The following is a 20,270-nucleotide window of genomic DNA, read 5'->3' on the forward strand; positions in this document are numbered from 1 at the left end:
CTATAAAATTGCAGCACACCTTTCCTTTTTCAGACATCCTGGCACTTAATTTTCCCTCATGACTACTGCAGTTTAATGACTGTTATGATTAACAAACCAGAAAAATACTTTGCGAGCGATGTTTATGTTTATGACGGCAGCAGGTTTCCTTTTTTTCCCTCCACCCTTCCTCTCTCGGTCCCTTACTTTCACACACATACTCGCACCTCTCCCAGCTTCTCCATGGTCTCATTATTATCTTGCTAATGGTTCCCTATGGACGTAAAGCTCTGCTGATCCAAGCAGCTGGAGACACACACGCACACATACACACACACACACACACACACCAAACAGACTGAGCGGCCACACATTGTATACAGTGTATGCTCAGGTAGAGAGTAAGGTAATACGGGACCATATGGTCCCACCACTGCAAAAAAAGAAATGACACATTAATAATACAATATGCCGTCCTACTTCTAGAAACATGCAGACACTCAGAGAGGGGAGGGTCCATTCTGGCTATACTCTAATCTGGGGGTAGGCACATATTGAATTATGCCAACGCATCAAATTGTTAATCTCCAACAGATCTTAATAACAAAATATGCATTTATTGAACGTAAACAAAGCTAGAATTATGTGATTAAAGAACCGTCCTTACTAAAACGTCCGTATCTGAGAGGAAAACACAAAAGTGCTCCATGAATAAGCACTGGAGGACAATAGGACTGTAACTTTTTTAAATGAATGGTCAATTCAGGCCACACGTTTGGTGTAGTGGTTAGCACTCTTGTCTTTGCAGAAGACCTGGGTTCACGACCCGGTCAGAACAAGGGCCTTTCTTGCATGTTTTCCCCTTGTGTGCATGGGTTTGATTTCCTCCCACAGTCCAAAAACATGCAAGATGGGGATTAGGTAAATTGGACACTCTAAATTGACTGAAGGTGTGAGAGTGAATGGTTGTTTGTCTATGTATGTGTCCCTGGGGACTGGCGAATGTCAGCTGAGATTGGCACAGCTCCCCCTGGGACCCTCATGTGGAGGATAAAGCGGTAGAAGATGGATGGATGGATAGTCACTTCCTGTGACTCCTTAAAAGTAAATGTCAATCTCATTTGCTAGTTACATGCTTTTAATGTGAAAATGCAGGTGTAGCAACTGCAACTTTCCCTGTGCCCTTCCAGTAAATTAATGTACTGAGCATTGTCTCACTTTATGACCAGTACGATCGGTAATTGGTCAAGCTGCCGTCTGCCAATGGCAGCATGCACCTTAAGTTCATTTTCCTTCCCTCTGAGTACACATCTGGCCTGTGGGCCGACCCTGGGGCTGTATGTTACCCATGTGAGCTCTAATCCCTCTGTGGCAGAGAGTAGACTTTAACTGTGTGCATTCATGGGCACTAAAATTGTCGAGTTCAATTACTTAAACAGCAAATTAGAGGCTACTAAACTGTCTAAACAGTGCAGGGCACAGTTCCCCTTCCTATACCTCCTACAAAAAAAGCATCAGTAAATAAACGTTTCAGATCGTCTATGTATTTTATGTTTTATGACATAATTGCAGCATTTGAAATTACATTCAAAACACTGTGTTTATAGAGCAATGGAAGTCTTTCTCCACACCTCTCTGTCTCACTTCCTCTCTCTCAGATCAATGTACCAGTCTTGTAGTGACACTTGAAGTACTCTTATCTCATCCCTGCAGACCTGCTCAGTTTTTGCTACCTTCTCCTCCCCTTCCATGTCACTCTCCTCTCCTCTCCTCTCCTCTCCTCTCCTCTCCTCTGTCTAAACTTTCATTAACAGCAACATGAGATTGCTTTTGCAGCTCATCTACAAGTAGCCTGGCACTGAAGACATTTTCTCAAATGAGACAGAAACAACTGCACTTTGTACCGCCTCCTCCTCTCCTCCTCTCCTCCTGGCTCCCCCTCTCTTTCGCTTTCATATCATTTTCTCGTCTACAGTATCTCGCACACCCACACAGGGTTGTGTGGAAAAGTGTGTGAACCCCCAGAGTGGGTTTTCATGACCTTAAGGCTGTGGCTCTAATAGTCACTGCCTCTCAACAGGGAGACATAATACCACCGTATAGCAGCTTACGGCGCCATTGGCATTTAAAGGCAATTTAAAGTCTGCCTCGTCCTCTGTGTTTAAACAAAACATTACAGACAACTTTGTGAGCTATAAATACTTAAAGAAGTGTGGAGGAAAGAGATATTATTCAGATCTATGTTGTACACAATCTATAGGGACATACGTTTGCCAAATACTTTGAAAAAGGAAACATTTAATTCAATATTGTTGACACGGCTTATTGATTGTCCTTCATTCCTTGTTCCTCGTGCCTGTCCCCTGCTGTGGTTGTTCTCTCTAGTTGAGTTTAGCTCTTTTTAAGTCACATGTTAAGGTAAGTAGTGTGAACAACACAGCCTATGGTAACAATAAGATTCAAACAAGACTCCTTTTGTGTATTATATGGCTGCAACTAATGACTATTTCAATAGCGGACTTGTCGACGACTACTCTAACGACGCGTCGACTGTCTTTTCCCCCAAAATAAGTTTGAACGAATATATAATGACCGGGAAAATATTAGAATATATTTGAATATTACCCTCTCAACCACCCACACTTGCGAGCGCACACCACCAGTTTTAAAAATAGTTACAGTGCTGTTAGTGTGCTAGAGTATCAATGACGAACAGGAGTCAGTCAGTAGAGAGTGATGAAAGAAAACGCTCCTGACTTTCCGTTCTTTATCTAAAATGTAATAGTGTTACATCCTGTAGCCGTTTGTCAATGCAAAACAGCTTCATTTCTGATATTATTTAATAGAAACACAAGTCTGTCAAATTGATTGGGATCAACTGTGGCACTTTTTATTTACATTATTACCCACGGATAAGAAAACACAACAGAGTACACGGGTATTTGTGACACAGCTCACCGCAAGATGGTTACTTGCTTCTCTACGGAAGTGGACAGCTCAAATAATAGTTAACTCATCGTTGCAGCCCTAGTGTATTAATACAAACTAGTTCATGTTTGATTGGTCAGTGACTGGATCATGTAGTTGTGCCAACATTTAGTTATTTATTTTAACCATGAAACAACAAAGATGCTGGCAGAGCAGTTGCACATCTGCTGAGGGACTCGCACAGACCTGAAGGAAACCCGTGCCATATTCAAAAGTGGCTGGTGTATCAGAACAGGTGATGTTTGTGAATGCCACGTCATTTTACTCAACCCTCTTATGACCATCATGATAATCAGGCCGTCTGCCCACTTTTTCCAAGATAACTTTCACTTTCCATATCTGGCAGTTATTCAACCATTTAGGGAGTACGGTACTCAGAAGCTGACGTCACAAATGTGTGATTTACTGGTGAATCTTGTCGTTGTTTGGAAGTCCTGAGTGCTACCGTAAGGACAAGTATATGGGCGCAAAGCACTATTTCTCTGCTTTCTGACATAGGGTGAACGGTGGGGTCACAGCCAGGGCAGATTGCCAGTCCATAGTTTTTTTTTATTTTCTAGACATCGCAAACAGTCTAGGAGTTACAGTAATGAGAAGTACTCATGCCAAACCAACAGAATTGTTAATTTTCTTAATTTAGTTATTGACAGTTTCCAAGTTCAGCACCTACTGTGAGTGAGTCGCCTCCCAGGGACCCCATTAAATGGTCTTTATTTATGGTGTGCTTTTCTAGTCTTGTTGACCACTCAAAGCAGCTTCACACTACTGTTTTGCTATTCACACCCATTCACTCACACTTTCATACAGGACACATCGGCATGTAGACTACACTCTTAGAAATAAAAGTGCTAAGTATAAGGTATATAAGGTTCTTCGGCTTGTCCTCATAGGAGAACCCTTTTTAGCTCCTGGTAGAACCTTTTTATAAAGGTTCCACCTGGACCCCTTTTGGAGGGTTCCACCAAGAACCCCTTTAAAATCCTTAAGAGGGTTCTCTGGATCAAAATGGTTTTTACTGGAACCATTAGTGTTACCAAGAACCCTTGATAAACCCTTTCTTCAGGAAAGGGTTTTCAGAAGCAAATGGTTCCAGGTAGAACCTCAGCCTTGGTAGAAGGACCCTTTTGGAACCCTTATTTCTAAGAGTGTAGTGCAGCCAGAAATCGAACCCACAACCTTCTCTACAACTCGCTCTACCCCTGAGGGATCGAATTCCTTCAAATTTGCCTGAAACATTCATCTGGACTTCAAACTCATTTTGCTGGTCAAGGGTCACTCTCACAAAAGATATTTTGGGTCGTCGCTTGAGAAATAATATGCCATTTATGATCATTGATCATAATTATAATCATATGGTCATCAATCTCTGGCAAAGGTCTACTTTCACACTTTATATACTCAGGCGTCAAGGGTAATTTTCACTTTAACATCATAATGACCTGTAAAACACTTCTGGCTTTTATTTAACACCATAACTCAGGAACATAATGGAGGATTGTTGCCTGTCACTGCATGTGGTTAGTGGATCATTTAAGTTGATAAAAATGTTTTACCTGCAGGAACAGGTCACAATAGCATTACTGAGTAAAGCTTTATCACAAAAGCACATTTGCCACATAAACTCATATCACTGCTGGAGATTCTGTATTTCTGACAATAACTCTGACCTTAAGAGGACACAATAGTTTGTTTTACTGCATTTAACAATATAATATATCCAAGGAGAAAGTATGGGGATGAATTTAAGGTACGTTTAAGTTACTCATTTGTAGATTCTCAAGGAGAAATGTAACACCCAGTCTAAGGATTTGTTGAAAACACTGCGGTTTCTCTCTCCAGTTTTATTGTTTTAAAATGATCCAATTACAAAAAAAAAACACATTATCATTCCAGGTTTTTACGAAGCAGCATGTCCAATTGTTACCAACGCTTTACAAATCACACCTTCACAGCTGATTCAACACCTCCAGTGTTGATGTTAACTTTTGCACTTTATGCCACGCTTTGAGTGCATATACATTTTTCAGTACCGAATTTGAATCACTGTGAAATATCTACAAATATGTCGGAATCAAGAGTATGGATGCACCTCCTCGATGTCTGACGAGTTTAATTCAGTCGTTCAGCGATATGCGATTTAATTTTTCTTTCAAACGAGGGAATGCTTACCTCTTACCTAGTTGACTTATCATGGTTGTGTTGTCACCGCCTGATTTATTCATGGGACAGATTTTGGCGACACAGAATGTGGATTCTGTCAGCCAGCAGAAGGTCTGTGTCAGGTGTACTTTAGCTAACTGCGACGGGATTGGTTAAAAAGAAGAAAAATGTGTTTACCACTATGTCTTCTTCCTCTTGTTAGTCTGCTGACACTGCAGCACAAACACACAACCAAGTGCAGGCCACAGGAAAATCCAGATACTTGCATATGCATGCTTACACAACCGTGGTAGGAGACGTGCACATACACACACACACACACACACACTCAGAAACTTTTCTTTCATGCTCTTATACATGGACACACACGCACACACACACACAGTGGAGCAGTGCTGTTGTCAGCAGGGGCTCATTTAGCCACTAAACGATTTAGGATGTTCAGTGTGTGCGTGTGTGAGGATGTGTGTGTTAGTGACAGATTGTGGCCAACAGTGCCATGGATTTTTTTGCCCTACCTCTCACGGAATATTTCTTCACTTCTCCTTATCTATTCTCTGCATCTGTTATTATTATAAACATCCCTAATTAGAAACGATCTAAACTTCCGAACAGGCTATTAATTGTTTTCATTGGTATCTCAGCAGGACACAGGTTTGTTGTGTGGTCAACAAGTGACTCACTCCGACGCCGTGATGTGACCAGCGTGAGATTTGTCTCTTTTTTCCCACACAGCTGCTCTCGATCATTGTATCTCATACTCCACATCTCATTTTATTCAATAAGCTCCTCGTGTCGCACTTGACCTCTGTAGTGTCGACCGTGTCCTTAATTTGCTGTTGTGCTGCACCTGCACTGTTTGCTGTAATGGCCACACATGGCTGTTGTTATTTAAATGCCTCATACATGCATAATCGGCCTCCTAATGCATGCAATTGTCCCGGGTTGTACGTGTGTATTGGTTTTTATTCCAGTTGTTTACACCATAATATAGGTTGCCAGATTATATATATTTATACATGTAACCTGTGTATAAATGATTAACATTTTGGTCAGAATCAAAGACTGAAGATTAGTCATGGCTGCTTATTCACATCTATAACATTAAAGTGGCGTTGACACAGTGAATTGGTCAATTATGATGCCTGCCATATGAACACAAAGAGGCTGCAGTGGAAAGAAAAAACAAACGAATGAATGCTATAATTACACTGTCATTAAATAAAAATAAAGATGTGTCAGCAGTGTCATCACAGATCACAAGTGTCTTATTGCTGACACAAGGATTGTATAATAACACTAAATATTGTCATATAAATAGAAATACAAATAACTTACTAAATGAAAGAATGTAACTCTGTAAAAACGCTTTTTCTGATTTATGAATATGCAAATCAGAGCATAAAAATGTGATTTCAAAGAATAACCGATCGTTCTGTTAAAGTTGAACACGGTTTTGATCTGATAAAACGTGGCGTCCTAACCCTCCCTGCTCTCCATCTTGTATTTTCCAGATGACTTCACCTAACAGGAAGTTCAACAGCTGCCATTTTACCCTGTTCTTCTAAGACTTAAGAGAGTAAAATCAAAAGAAAAGAATTAGTGAGTGCCTTAAATGTTGCTGGGTTTTTTTTGAAGATCACAGAAAGGACACTTGTGCTGAATAGTTGGATTAATAACAGACAGAGAGATAGACAGAAAGAGGGAATGAGCTGCAGTAGCTAAAATGTTACTATGGGAACAGAACCTCCTCCACTATGAGCAACATGTGTAGTTCAGGTTCTGCTGACCTGGCTCTCTCTTTCTCTCTCTCTTCCTCCGAACACCCCCCACACTGTTTTTTTTCTTTTACTGCTGTCTCTTGATACTTTGACAGGTTAATGCTCAGCTACCATGTCAGGCTTACGCACACACATCCACCCTAAGGTTGTGTGTAACAGGGGATTTAAGTGGGGGGACAGCAGGGTAGACAGTTTAATCTGAGAGGAAAAGGAGGAAGCAAGTGAAGGCAGAGTGAGACGGAGACAAACAGAGGGATCAGGAGAGAGGCGGGGAGCAAAAAGGTTATGGCCAGGACATGTCTGTGAGAAACAGGAGAGGAAAAATCTTCATTAATCTCCAGTTTAACTAAGGAAGAAGGAGATTTGTGGCTAAATGTTTGCTTATCTAGACTTGGATTTAAATGTCACAAACATCTGTACAGCGGAGCTCAGAGCATATTATATAGCACACACACACACACCCATATCAGCTGTGATGGTGACATTTTACTCTGCTGCCTCCTATTTCCAGTGCGGTTAGAAGTCGATCAGGAAATCAGAAAAGTGCAGAACGCCGAGCGGGAATCACAGGAACGATGACAACTCGAGATTTGAAAATATTATGTGCTGTGCGGAAGGGAGTGAGTAAGCCTTCATCTGTAACCTCGAAGAAGCTGACTGTCTGTGTTCCTTTTAAATCATCGGTTCAAGGCCCCCTGGTGGTTAAGTGGCCTCATGCACTAACCTCCTGTGTGTCAGATTATGATGGATGTGGCCATGCCAAACTTTAATATTTGTGTGCGTCACCAGTAGTTATGTGTAATGCCACGGGGGATCAGTGTCAACAGTGTGTGTCGGTCCGACTGTTTTGTCTCTTTGCATAAGTGTGCAGTTGTATACGTGCGTCACATTGAGTGCGTTATTAAACTCTGGCCTCATGTCCATTCGTCTGTATTTGTCTGTGCAGATGTGAGTCTACTGGCTCATCCCAAACGTTCACATGGGACAGTGCTGATTGACATCTATATCTCTGGTTGTCATGGTGATTATGATGGATGTGTTCCGGGTTACCATGGGAACCGGGGTGTTCATAATATAGTTTTAGCATAAGGAGATTCTGTTGCTGACAGACGGATAGAAAAGGAGACGTGCAGAAATAAACAGATATAACTTCACCGGCTGACTTTGCGCGACGTATTTGACGTTATACGTAAGTGCGGTAAACATTATGCTATTTATTTAACAGGTAGATAACACCTACCTCTATGTAGAGAAACGATAGAGAGAGCAAACAGTTAGAGTGACAGGCAGAGGGAGTGTTAAAAAAAACAGTGCACATCCTCTGATAAAGATGAAAGAGTCAGTACTGTGAAATTATAGAATTTTAACTATGCACCACCTGTAGTGCTGAATTTTAAGCACCTTCAACTGAAGAGTTATCCAGAAGTTTACTTTTTACAATGCAAAGTGTAACATCCCGACCCGCTGTGGGTTCAAAGGCATGAGATGTGTTGGAATGTGCTCTCTAAAAAAACGTTACAAGCATTTCTCAAGGCTGTGACGTGCAAACAAACAGAAGTCTTTCTCTTGTTCCTGTATTTTAAATTATTAGTAATAGCGAGATAGATTTTATTTTTGCCTCAGTGAATGACAAGTTGAAGTGTTTTGCTTTTTTTAACAGCATCAAATACCAGGGTTCAATAATGGGAATTAGGGAGACATATGCAAGGAAAGTTCTTTTTATTTTAATGAAAAACTACACTGCCTCTCACTGTATTCATTAGTGATGCCCCAGTTAAGTTTTTCCTGGGGCCTGATCCTCATCTGAGACATTTAATATTGAGTATATTGCTTATACTGAGACCAATTTCATTTTTAAATGTTGAGTAAACAGCCGGTGTATTCGAGTCTGGCACATTAAAACAACACATTAGTTTATTTCACACGTGCACTATAATCCTCGGGATTTGAATATTGAGAAGTCACGTTTCAAACATATAAAGTTTATGAATTTAAGTTTCATGCAGACGAGTTTAATTGGGGACAACTGAAATCACAAACCTCAGACGTCATTTGTTGGTTTAAAGCTCACATAGAGTGGTCCTGTTGCACATATATGTTAGTTATGGAGGTCTACTTACATACATTAACTTGTTTTTATGGTCAAAAACCTCCTAGTTGTCTTTTCTGATGCTGTACTGAGCCGCGATATTTCAGACATAAATCTCACCCCCAGAAGACAGTGTGTTGTGATTGGCCAGCCAGCGTAGAGACTTCCCAACTGTCTTGTGATTGGCCAGTACCCGGAAGTGACATTTTCAGCACACCCGCTCTCAGAAGCGCAGCTCCCCCTTCTGGAACGGTGGATGCACTGCTACTCATTATCAAAACATTGTTTTAACAGTGTTTAAAAATAGATTCTTCACGACTCCCCGCCGCAGTCTCTTTTACGACTTTGACCCAGAGTCAGACACTGTTGTTTACGTAACCGGATCGGTTTTTTCAGAGATCTCGCTGAGCCCGAGATTACAATAAAACACAGTGTTCTCAGCAGTGGCTGAACTGTTTGTTTGGAACCTTCAGGGCTTCTTAAACAAGGTAATGACGCAGATACAAACTAAAAAACATCGTTAATTGGAACTTCCGGTCTAGGTCCGCTTTTACCAATAACAGAGAGTTGAAAAAGCAGCTCAAACACGTGACTTGCAATGAGACATAATTCAATATTAACATTCCCCAAATGTATGCAGGACACTGCACTACAGCGTAAAATGGTTTTACCATCTCTATTATAGTTTTGTTTGGAAAACAATGACAGAAATGCTCTTAAATATTATATTAGCCTGCACAAATACCTTTTGTTTTGCAAGTAAAAGGTGGAATACAAGCTCTGCATGTGCACTGTCTAATGTAAATCCTTTAAATGTTCTGTTTACTTACTTCTGAAACCAAAACACATCTATTATTTTTACGTGCAACGCCGCCTGATATGATTATCCTGTGGGGGTGGTGGCCTCGCCCTGCTGATGTAGCTGTAACAACACTGACATGTTGGATTGTCTGAAAACAGATGAGCTCGTACTGTGGTTACTTCAGAGTTAACGATGGAAATAGCGGACATGCTTTGCCGCGCTGCACTGACATACAGTAAATGCTGTGATTTATATTCATTTACAGGCACCAACAGGACATGTATATATATATATCATAAAAACACACACGCACACCATTTTATGAGACACGCTCCCTAAGTAGGCAACATAACACATGCATGATTTACTTGTTTTGAGACTTCAGGGCAAAAACAGGATATGTTAAAGCAGGCATGCCTTCATTTTACATGCTGTTTAAAAATACACAACCCTAGCATATGAGAGTGAACAGATATCACTGTAAAATAGACTCGCGGATGTGTGGACACATCCATATCAAAAACACACACATAAGCACACTGTTGCAGGTCTGCGACTCGGTGACATGTTCACTCTGACACGCAGACAAACACACGTATGTGATATACAGACACTCTGCTGATGTGTATATCTGCAGTCAACATGCATGACTGGCTAATTCACAGCGCGGAAGGCAATCAGGCTGCTCACCTATGCATGACTCTGTGATACGCACCCTTTATCACACACACGTTATCTGACATATACAAATTCTATTATCTGTGTTTGTGAAACAAAGACGCGATCACACGTAATCGTGGACACACGCGGTCACGGCAACAGCAGTGCACACACATACATGCGGCTACACGTGTTAATGAAAAGCAGAGTGCATCAAAACAATAGTAAAGTGCAACAAATGTATAAAATCAGGCAAAATCCAACGATAAGGAAACATTTCCATGAGAATGATAATGGTTGAGAGTGTGCTCAGCTCAGCCTGTGACAGTCGTGCACTTTGTATGCCCACCTCCCACTCAGACTTCCAGTAGAAGCAGAGCGTTACTGCACTGAAAAAAGAAATAAATCAACTTACAGTCCACCCCCCACACAGCACATTTACTGAAGAATTAACATAATTTCTGCTGCTGTTGATGAATATAGCAATTTAATCATTAAAATAACCCACTGCCATATACAGTAGTATAACCCCCCCCCCCCTCTCTTTTTTTTTAATTATTACACAAATGTTACTGTTTTATTCGGTAGTATTTGTAGTACTGTAGTCTGTATTTGACAAATGTGTATAGTAGTGTGCTGTGTATGGAGGTTGTACTGGCTATAATTAGAATTTATTTCTCTCTGTTCGAGCATGTTGTTTCATCACATGCTCGGATGCTAACATACTGAACTCACCAACAACAACAGTACAGCCAAAATATTTGCATTAAAAAAAATATATTACAGACTGCAAATCATGTTTATGTTTTGAAATCATGTTTTGGCATGTAGCGCCACCTACCACCGTCTACCAATCATTGCAGTCAGTAGAGTCTCAGCTGCCGAGCAACCACGGGTTGCCAGTTAAGTCAGAAAAGTTTTTGGCCACATTCTTACATATGACACCTTTAATACATCATACTAACATCATACCAACAAATAATCTCAAGTATATATACCAGACATTAATACTTTATATTTTCATATTGTTAAAAGGCCACTTCACACATAAAATCTATAGTGTTTTTTCAATCATTTCCAGATATAAATGTCCATTGATCATCACACAGTGGATCTGAGATAGACGTCTCATTCCCACAACAATAGAGGACGTTGGGATTGAAAGGAAGACAAAAATTTGATGTCAAAGTAAGAATACAAGGCTTCACTGCTCTTCACTGTGTTTCTGTCAATTATAACAAGTGGTATGTTTTAGAATGTGAATTAAACAAATACAGCATCATCATAAATGATTTTAGGTGGGGGAAAAAAATGCGTGAAATGGCCCTTTATGTGAGCTGTGCAAGACAATGGAATGTGAACATAGATTTTGTGTAGTTGAAACTTTGAAAACTTAAACCTCCAACAGCACTGTATATTTTTAAACACAGACGGACACGTTGAGAATAAGAGATTAGAAAACGTGCAGCATCTCTCCCAAAGGAGCACTTTAGCCTCATAAATAATCCAAACGCACACACACACTCACTGATGCACACATACGTATGTGCACATGCAGACACATACGTTCACCTACATGGCAGCTCCTGCTTCACTTTAAATTGAAAAGCAAGAAGTGATTGGTGAATGCAGTTGCTTGTGAAAGACAGAAATACAGAGAGAGAGGGATGAAAGAGTGAGGAGATGAGGATGTTAAGTAGAATGAAAGACAAAAAACGGTGGAGGAAGGCTTTACGAGTGTTTGATCCTTCGTCGTGGCCATGCATGCAACATTCATGCGGGTAAGCACTTGGAAATAGAACTGAATTCAAGGTCAAAATCTGAGGAGCGAAGGAGTGGGAGAAGAAAAAGATGAAAAATAGGAAAACAAGGTGCTGCAGGCAGCAGTTGAGAGAAAATTTCTTGCACTTTGTTCTCTTTCCTTCAATTAAACATTGATGCAAGATGGATAAAAACAAAACCACAAGCAAGGAGGAGTTTAAATAGCCAGACTCTGTTTGGTTGTTGCCTTCATACACCTGCTTGCTGGCAGATAAACCTACGGTTTCACACGTTCCCCTTGGTGTTGCCGTCATGTGGGATGGATTCCAAATTTCACTGTGCAAAAACTCATACTGTTCAGTGTGATTAATATTCCGGAATGAAAGACTGAAAAAAGTTTCTCGGCAAAGTAAGCACCGGAGACTGTACAGTCTCAGTTCCTCTAGCTTGTCTCTGTCCTTAAAAGACATTTTCATCATCTTTCGATCCTCATAAGCTCCCGCCCGACTTCCTCACACACACACACACACACACATTTTGAGGCTCGTTCCGTATCTATCTATTTCTCTGGGTGATTTTATCTGGAATTCTTACTTTCAGATTGTTTTATCTGTTGATCTCCCATGCTCCTTTCCTGTATGTGGTTTCGTCACAATTTAGCCTATCTGCATGCCTCCGCCTCTGTTTCTTTATCTCCATTCACATTTCTCTATCCATTTACTTATCTTGCTATTGTTCTTGCTAATCCTCTCAGTTGCTGTCTTGGTCCATCTGTATCTAATATTCATCCATCTTCCTTCTCATCCCCCCCCCCACACTTCTCTCTCTCTCTGCTTCTGTTTTGTCTTCTAATTGCTTTTCCGTTCTTTCGGCCAGTCAGTCATTCATCTGTCATCATCTTGGCTCGCTCTGACATCTGTCTTTACCTCCTCTAACATGTCTCTCTCTCTCCCTCTCTCCCTCTCACTCCTTCTTGCCAACCCTTAGAATGCCATGACAGCCAGATGATCGATAGATACATTACAAATTGCAAGTTAATGCATCTGTGGCCTCTTTTGTGAAAAAAGAACCTGGCGTTCTGTTAATGGTGTTAAGGTTAAATGGGAACTCTGTAGCATTGAATTAGGGGCAGCTCTTGAAAAGCTTCTCAATTTCAAAATGATTTTATTCGAGTGAGTGGAAAAGTAGTCTGAACATTGAAATTACAAAGTAGAGGACTTGGGTCTGCATGGCTGTTAATTCACCTCTTATTTGCAGGTCAGATTACATCAAATATATTCATAACCTATTATAAATCAACCTATTTGCTTTAAAAACTTTTCCTTTTTATCTCATCCCATCACTTGTGTCCCTTATTCTCTTTGCAGCAGACTCTCTGCTCACAAACACCACACTTTAACATCCGTTTAGTCCCTGTCTGTATGTCCAGCAGCTGTGGTCATACAGACATGTTGTCTGACCTAATACAGACTGAATATGCCTCACTGTATTTAGCCTAAAAGCTTCTTTTTTTTTTTTTTTTTTATTCAACTAATGCAGAACCCGATCAATATATGCACTATGTGAGAGGGGGGCAGATGCAGCTCTGTTAATGATATACTATATGTCGCATTTCTACTGATATCACTTGCATTTCTTATCCAAACAAAGCAAATTGCTGCCCTGACTATAGCCCTTTTTTTCACTAGCGTGGAATGCCTCGCCCTCGGTACAGTACGGTAATTTTGCCTTTCCATTAGCAGCAGTACCTGATACTGTTTTTGGTACCTGCTCTGGCGAAGTTCCAAGCGGGCTTAGCTGACACCATGCGTGATGTCGTCAGGCTGCCGTCACAGGAAGAGTCATGGCGGCGACATCCGACACAAGAATCAAGCCGACCAATGCTGAACTGTAGATCGGTTACTTATAAAGACTAGAATCCTAAAAACATGCATTCATTTCTGCCAGTTACCAAGGAAATGTCTAAATTGTGTATTTAGCCCGGCGAGCCACATCACAACCCCTGCCGCTGTATTTCAGATCAGTAACTGTGTCAGACAGAGTCTGTGCTCCGGTCATGCAGGAAATACTGAACAAATCTTTTTTAATTAACTCATTCTAAATAGTCTCTATGTGGCCCTGCGATGGACTGGCAAACTGTCCAGGGTGTACCCTGAGATTGGCACAGCACCCTACCGCTTATCCTCCTATGAAGGATAAAGCGGTAGAAAACCAAAACACTGAAAACAGCTGCTTTACACCAGCTGGTTACGCACTGCAATTTCCCACCCAATCAGTAGGGGTCGATACGCAAGGTTGTTGTACTTATGGTTACATTGAGCAATGGCGTCCGAGAGCGACAGAGAAAGACTGCCGTCTGTTGTTGTTGCAGCTGAATAACATTGAAACACAGATACTTTTGATACAAAAATGGGGACATGAGATAATGAGGAGACGTGTCCGGAAGTGGTATGTACGTCCACTAAATGTATTAAGACTGATGGCAGGCAAATTTAACAGTTTTATTGGACCGATGAGGGACATGGACGAAGAAACCCACTTCAGGTACTTCTGAATGGAATTAATTTGATGAACTTTGGACCAAGGACTAATCACAGCCCTTGCCATCTCTGTTGTCCCTTGACGGAGTGAGAGACACTTAAAAAATATTGAATATATATGACCTGGATGAGTGTCCTGCTGTATATATTAAGTATTGATTTTGAAAAGTTAACCAAAGGTCATCCATATGAACTGAGAAAGACTGACACGGTTGGATGTCAGTACACATGACTTGCTGACTTGTTCTTCTTAATATTGACCTGTATCCATGTGTCTGCAGTATATATGTAATATGTAGGGGTAAATGTCAACTGGATATGAACTGGAATACTGATCTGAGGTTGTGGTTGCTCAGTGTCAGGTCATATGCTTCACGCTTCATGCTTTTTCAGACTCTAGATTGGGTTGTGTAAGGTTGTGATGATTTGAAGTTTCAGTGTTTCAGAAACTGTCACGAGTAGAGACGCGACATTCTACCATTAAATTCTTTGTGACAGTCATTTAAAACTGTGACTTGATACGGTGACGGTAATCTGATAATTCCCTATTTTAAAAATGCTGTCACTTTTAGATTTTTTTTCTTCCATTCGTTCATTTTTTTGTGTCCTCTGTAACATAAGAGTCATATCACGTGCCATCGATATTCACACACAATTAGAGATTTCAACACTTTTAAAGCTTATATTTTCCTGCGCTGCTACTGACTGATCAGTGGAACAGCCTGAGGCGCGTTGAACGTGATTTTTCTTGCATGTGATGGAGCTTTGTGTCACAAAGCCCTTGACTTACAATAACCGACTGATGTACACATTTGGATGGTCCTTCGTTTATCGAACCTTCATTTTTTTTGCTTTGAGTTATCGGGGACACAAAGGAGCAAGGTTACCTTTTCAACACAGTGGAAAAATAATTGCATGTGGTTTCTGTGTTAAACATCTGCCCTCACTGGCTGCAAATGAAGGGGAAGGACACGGAACTGTTGAATGTTTTTTTTTAATCAGGGCAGCGAAGCGTTAAACTCTCTGTATGCGGCTATTTGTTTAAGATGTCAGGGATAACATCGCACACACAATGACACCCTGGATCTCTCCTTGACTCTGTCGCTTGCACAAACACACACACACACACACACACACACACACACACACACACACACACACACACACACACACACACACACACACACACACACACACACACACACATACACAGGTATTCAAATGGCAAAGGCAGGGAGGCATGCACACTGTTAAACATACACATAAACTGACTGTTAGACACTCCCACAAATGAAAGGTGGACTATTTAATTATACGTTACACTTTTTTTTCTTTTCTGACATTCCTACAAGAGAGCAAAACAGTAAAGGTTGGTACCACTTTACTTCCACAACACTAGTTACGTAGCACAGTCTGCATCACACTGAATCTTTACCACTTCCACTGTTGCTTATTTTTCCAGCCGACATGGTAAAAGAGATGTTTCCCTGATAGTAGCAACCCAACAATGTGTCCTGTGACACTGTGGTTGTTTTAAAAGGCTCCCTAATAATAATTTATTTCCCCCAAATTGTCCCTCTTTATCACACTTAGATTAAGTGGCGTCATTAGATGCATCAGATGGCAACAATAATAGGAGGAGAATATTGGCTCCATAATGCGAGTCAATTTTTTATCTCACAATATCTATTAGGAGCAAATTTGATTTGGATATTTAGTCGTGTGGCTGCTGTAAGAATAATAATTGTGGTCGTAATCCGTCCATCAATCAATGCCCTCTCTGTTTATGTCTCTTTCTGGTGCTCTAACGTTAAATCACTCTTCCTGCCCTAATTGGTCTAAATGTCAGGCTTTTTTGTGACTGGCAGACAGCATATGTTTTTTGATTCTTGGACAGATGCTGGGAGGATCTAAAGGTCAGCATGGTTACTATGTATGTACGTGTGTGTACTTTATGCTTATGAAAGTGTAATGCTGCCAAGCAAAGAGCAACAGCCAATATTTGAACACATTTTAACAAAGAAATAGCTTTAAACCAAGGAAAAGTAGAATGTACCATTGTCACACTCAAAGGCAGCACAACAGGTGAGTCATACAAACTTTTAAGCGTCCCCTTTAAGTGTAGTATGACACTCGTCACTTGAATGAGTTTTCAAGGTTTGTTGTGGCAGCAGAGCTCCAAAGGCACAACCACTGATACCTGAAAAACCCAGAGGGGAAGTATTTTCTGGTGGCGACGAGTTATTGCACCAACAAACGGGGATCACAAGTTAAGGCACTCGCAGAATTCAATCAGGATAGATGCAGCTCACACAAACCACAGCTTTAAAAGTAACCACGGCGTTCACATTCTCAAAAAACAATCGCGCAATCCTGGGAATCACAAAGCTGGTGTTTGTGACAAGGTGTCGATGACACAAATGCAGAGTCTCGGCGTGAAGAAAACCTGTTCATGTGACAAAGTAGCTGTGTGCGTCTCATCCAGATGGGTTTACATTTAGAAAAAGGAAGGGAAAAACAAAAAAGAATGCCTTTTTTAGTCCGACATGTCTGCTGCCGTGGTCCAAGGAAGATGATTTTATAGGACCAGATGGTGCAAACGCTGCTCGCTTGGTGAATCTTTTTTTCATATGCACCACTAAATCAACTCAAAACTAATTTCACGAACAGCTAGATTAAGTCACACACATCACAGGAAGCTCTTTGTTCTTTTGTTTCACTTAACGGCCGGTTGATGAACAGTCAAGTATCCCATTACACACGACGTAGGAGCGAAAACATCACCAAAGGGAAATGGAGGTTCCACTTAGTGTAGAAGTGAAAAAAGGATCCGAATGTCATGAACACATGTTCAGACTAATCACGAGGTTTACCCGCAGCACATCCTAAAATCTTGTTTATTGTGGCATGGAGGGAGTGTACAGACCCTCAAGGAAAAGAGATGATGTGTTGATGATCTTCTCTTGTCAGCGAGTACTGTAGAGTCAATCTGAGCTGACTCACCTTCACACACACGTGCGTGTCCATCGTTGATCTATATGATTATTGTACTATATTATATGAGTTTGGCATTAATCTGGTAAAACCTTGTAATATAGTTTAGAAAGACAAACCAACTACCAGTCATACCAGTAAATAACATCCGCAGCAGAGAACAGAAGTCGAGACAACTGAAAATGTTTGTAATGCATCACCGTGCTCTTTATTCTCTCTGCAGTGAATCACTTATGGAGATTTTTGTCATTGCTGAGGTTATTATTCTGCCTATGTTTGACCCTCTTCAACAGAAATGATGTAACATTATTTGTATGCTGTCTCTGTCATCCTATGCTGTCAGACCTGATGGAGGGAGCGTTGTGTGTGTATACAGCAGCACGACGGGGGCAGACGGGGTCAAGAAGTGTTTATCCTGTCAAAGACGGGGATTTTTGAGCAGCAGACTTTTTAATAACTTTTTGTTGGTGCTTCGTTGTGTTTGCAGACTTGATAAGCTTAATCAGTGTTGTGTCCTGTTGAATGTAATGGACATTATTGTTATTTTTATTTTAAAGGTAGGCATTACTATGACGGAGTATTAGGGCCACATTGAGAAAACATTCACAGACTTCGAGAATAAAGTCTTAACTTACTAGAATAAGTTATGAGAATGAAGTCGACTCCTTCTGGATCCAAAAATAATTAATTATAATTAATTATCAGTCAGATTGTTTCTTGAAACACCACAAAACCCCTCCGAATGGCCCGCTGATGCATCCACCAATATCCCTGCAGTCGACCAGTTCCAGCTATTTTCCCCTCCACAAAAGCAGCGATTTCCTCCAGGTCCGCCTGGTTCTTTCTGCGGGAAAGATATTATTTTTAAAGTCCTGATACTTGATGACAATGTGATGCTGATGTGCCAAAAGATTAGGTTTCACAGCCCTCATTTCAACTCTCCTTTTCTAAAACAGCAGTGAATTTACGACTTTATCCTTGTAAATTTACAAATCTACTTAAATCTTCTAAATGTATGACTTTATTCTCGTTAATTAAAACTTTATTCTCAAAGTCTGTGATTTTTTATTTTTTTCTAGCAAAGTGGCCCTAATACCCCATCGTACATTACAGTTTTTGTTCAATTTAGTTTTTTCAGATACAGATTGAGATAATCTTTTTCCCATTGGCTTAATAAACTTGTGGAAAGTCCGGCCAAAATGGAGAAGGCCGGACTTTCCACACAAAAAAAAGCATAGCATCAGCTGTAACACTGAGTCTGGAGATTGGTGTTGACTTATTATTTAATTAAGTTGGTTGATGTTGGTTTCTTTTATTGTCTTTTTAGCATGACCACAATGATTTCCCGGCTGTAATCAAACATTCACAAACCCCAGCAAAGCTCCTTTTGTTCGAAGGAAACACTGATCAAAGTGGTGGCAGTCTGGATGAAAAACTAAATTTATGTCTGCAGCTGCTAACTTAACTTTATGAATGTCCGGCAGCCAGGACGTCTCAGACCTGGAGGAAATGAACATCAAACCAAACTGGGAATCAAATGCATGCAATAGTTTTCTTCCTGTCTCCTGTCAATCATCGCAGGTAAACTCAGGTATGAAAGGTACAGATGGAGTGGTGGGGGAGAAAAGGGGGCAGCTATATATTCAGCTTCACAGCATATAGGGGGCAAGAGGTTTATGGATGGGTGGGTGGATGTAGATAAGAGAGCAGAGGGGATGGATGGATACAGCCAGAGGAGACAGAGGAGAGGAGAGGATGATGTAGATGGCCCATAATCCTTAGAGGCTGACAGCACACTGGGCCTTCTGTGATTGAAAGTCTGTCTGTGTGTGCGTGCATGTGTGTGTGTGTGTGTGTGTACACTGATCTGAAAGTGATAGTGATCTGACTATCAAAGTGATGCAGGAAAGAGATGGAGTTATGGGACAGAAGGAAAGGATGAGGAGTAAGAAACAGCAAGTGGAGAGAAAGAGATGAGGCCAGAAAAGCCATTACACATAAAATCAATCAGCTGAGAGAGAGAGGGAGAGATGGAGAGAGAGAGACAGAGAGTGGAATGCCGAGCGTAAGTAAGATCTTAAAGAAAGACATAGTGAAACAGGATAAAGAAGGAATCCTCAGATGACTGCGATATTGATGACAGCACAGTGGGAAAAGGGGGGATGAATGGGAGGGAGAGAGGGTGGCAGGATGAGGCTAAGAAGGAGTGATCAAAGCACCCCAGGCCATGAAAGAAAACGGGTGAGGGAGGGTGAGTTGGGCAGAGTTAGGAAGGATGATTGAGAAGGAAGTGGACTCGGGAGCCTGAGAGAGTGGAGGATGAATGGGGACGAGGGAAGGAAGCGTGAAGGGAAGAACGGAGCGATACACAGGAAATGATGAGAGGAAGGTTAAGGGGGAGATTTGCTGTTTGAAACTAAAAACATAATGTTAACGTAATAGAAGGGAGAGAGAGATGGAGAGAGAGCAAAGAAAGGGGCAACATGAGCTCAACCTTTATCTTTTCATCACCCACA

General features: G+C 41.0%; 1 protein-coding gene across 1 annotated transcript in view; it reads left to right on the plus strand.

The window, feature by feature from the left end:
* Window positions 1-20,270, plus strand: part of csmd3b (CUB and Sushi multiple domains 3b) — a gene marked incomplete at both ends in the record, with an annotated part of 347,168 nt that overhangs the window by 160,622 nt on the left and 166,276 nt on the right. The window lies entirely within an intron of this gene.

This window comes from Microchirus variegatus (genome assembly GCF_963457635.1).
Source record: "Microchirus variegatus genome assembly, chromosome: 13".
Lineage (NCBI taxonomy): Eukaryota > Metazoa > Chordata > Actinopteri > Pleuronectiformes > Soleidae > Microchirus > Microchirus variegatus.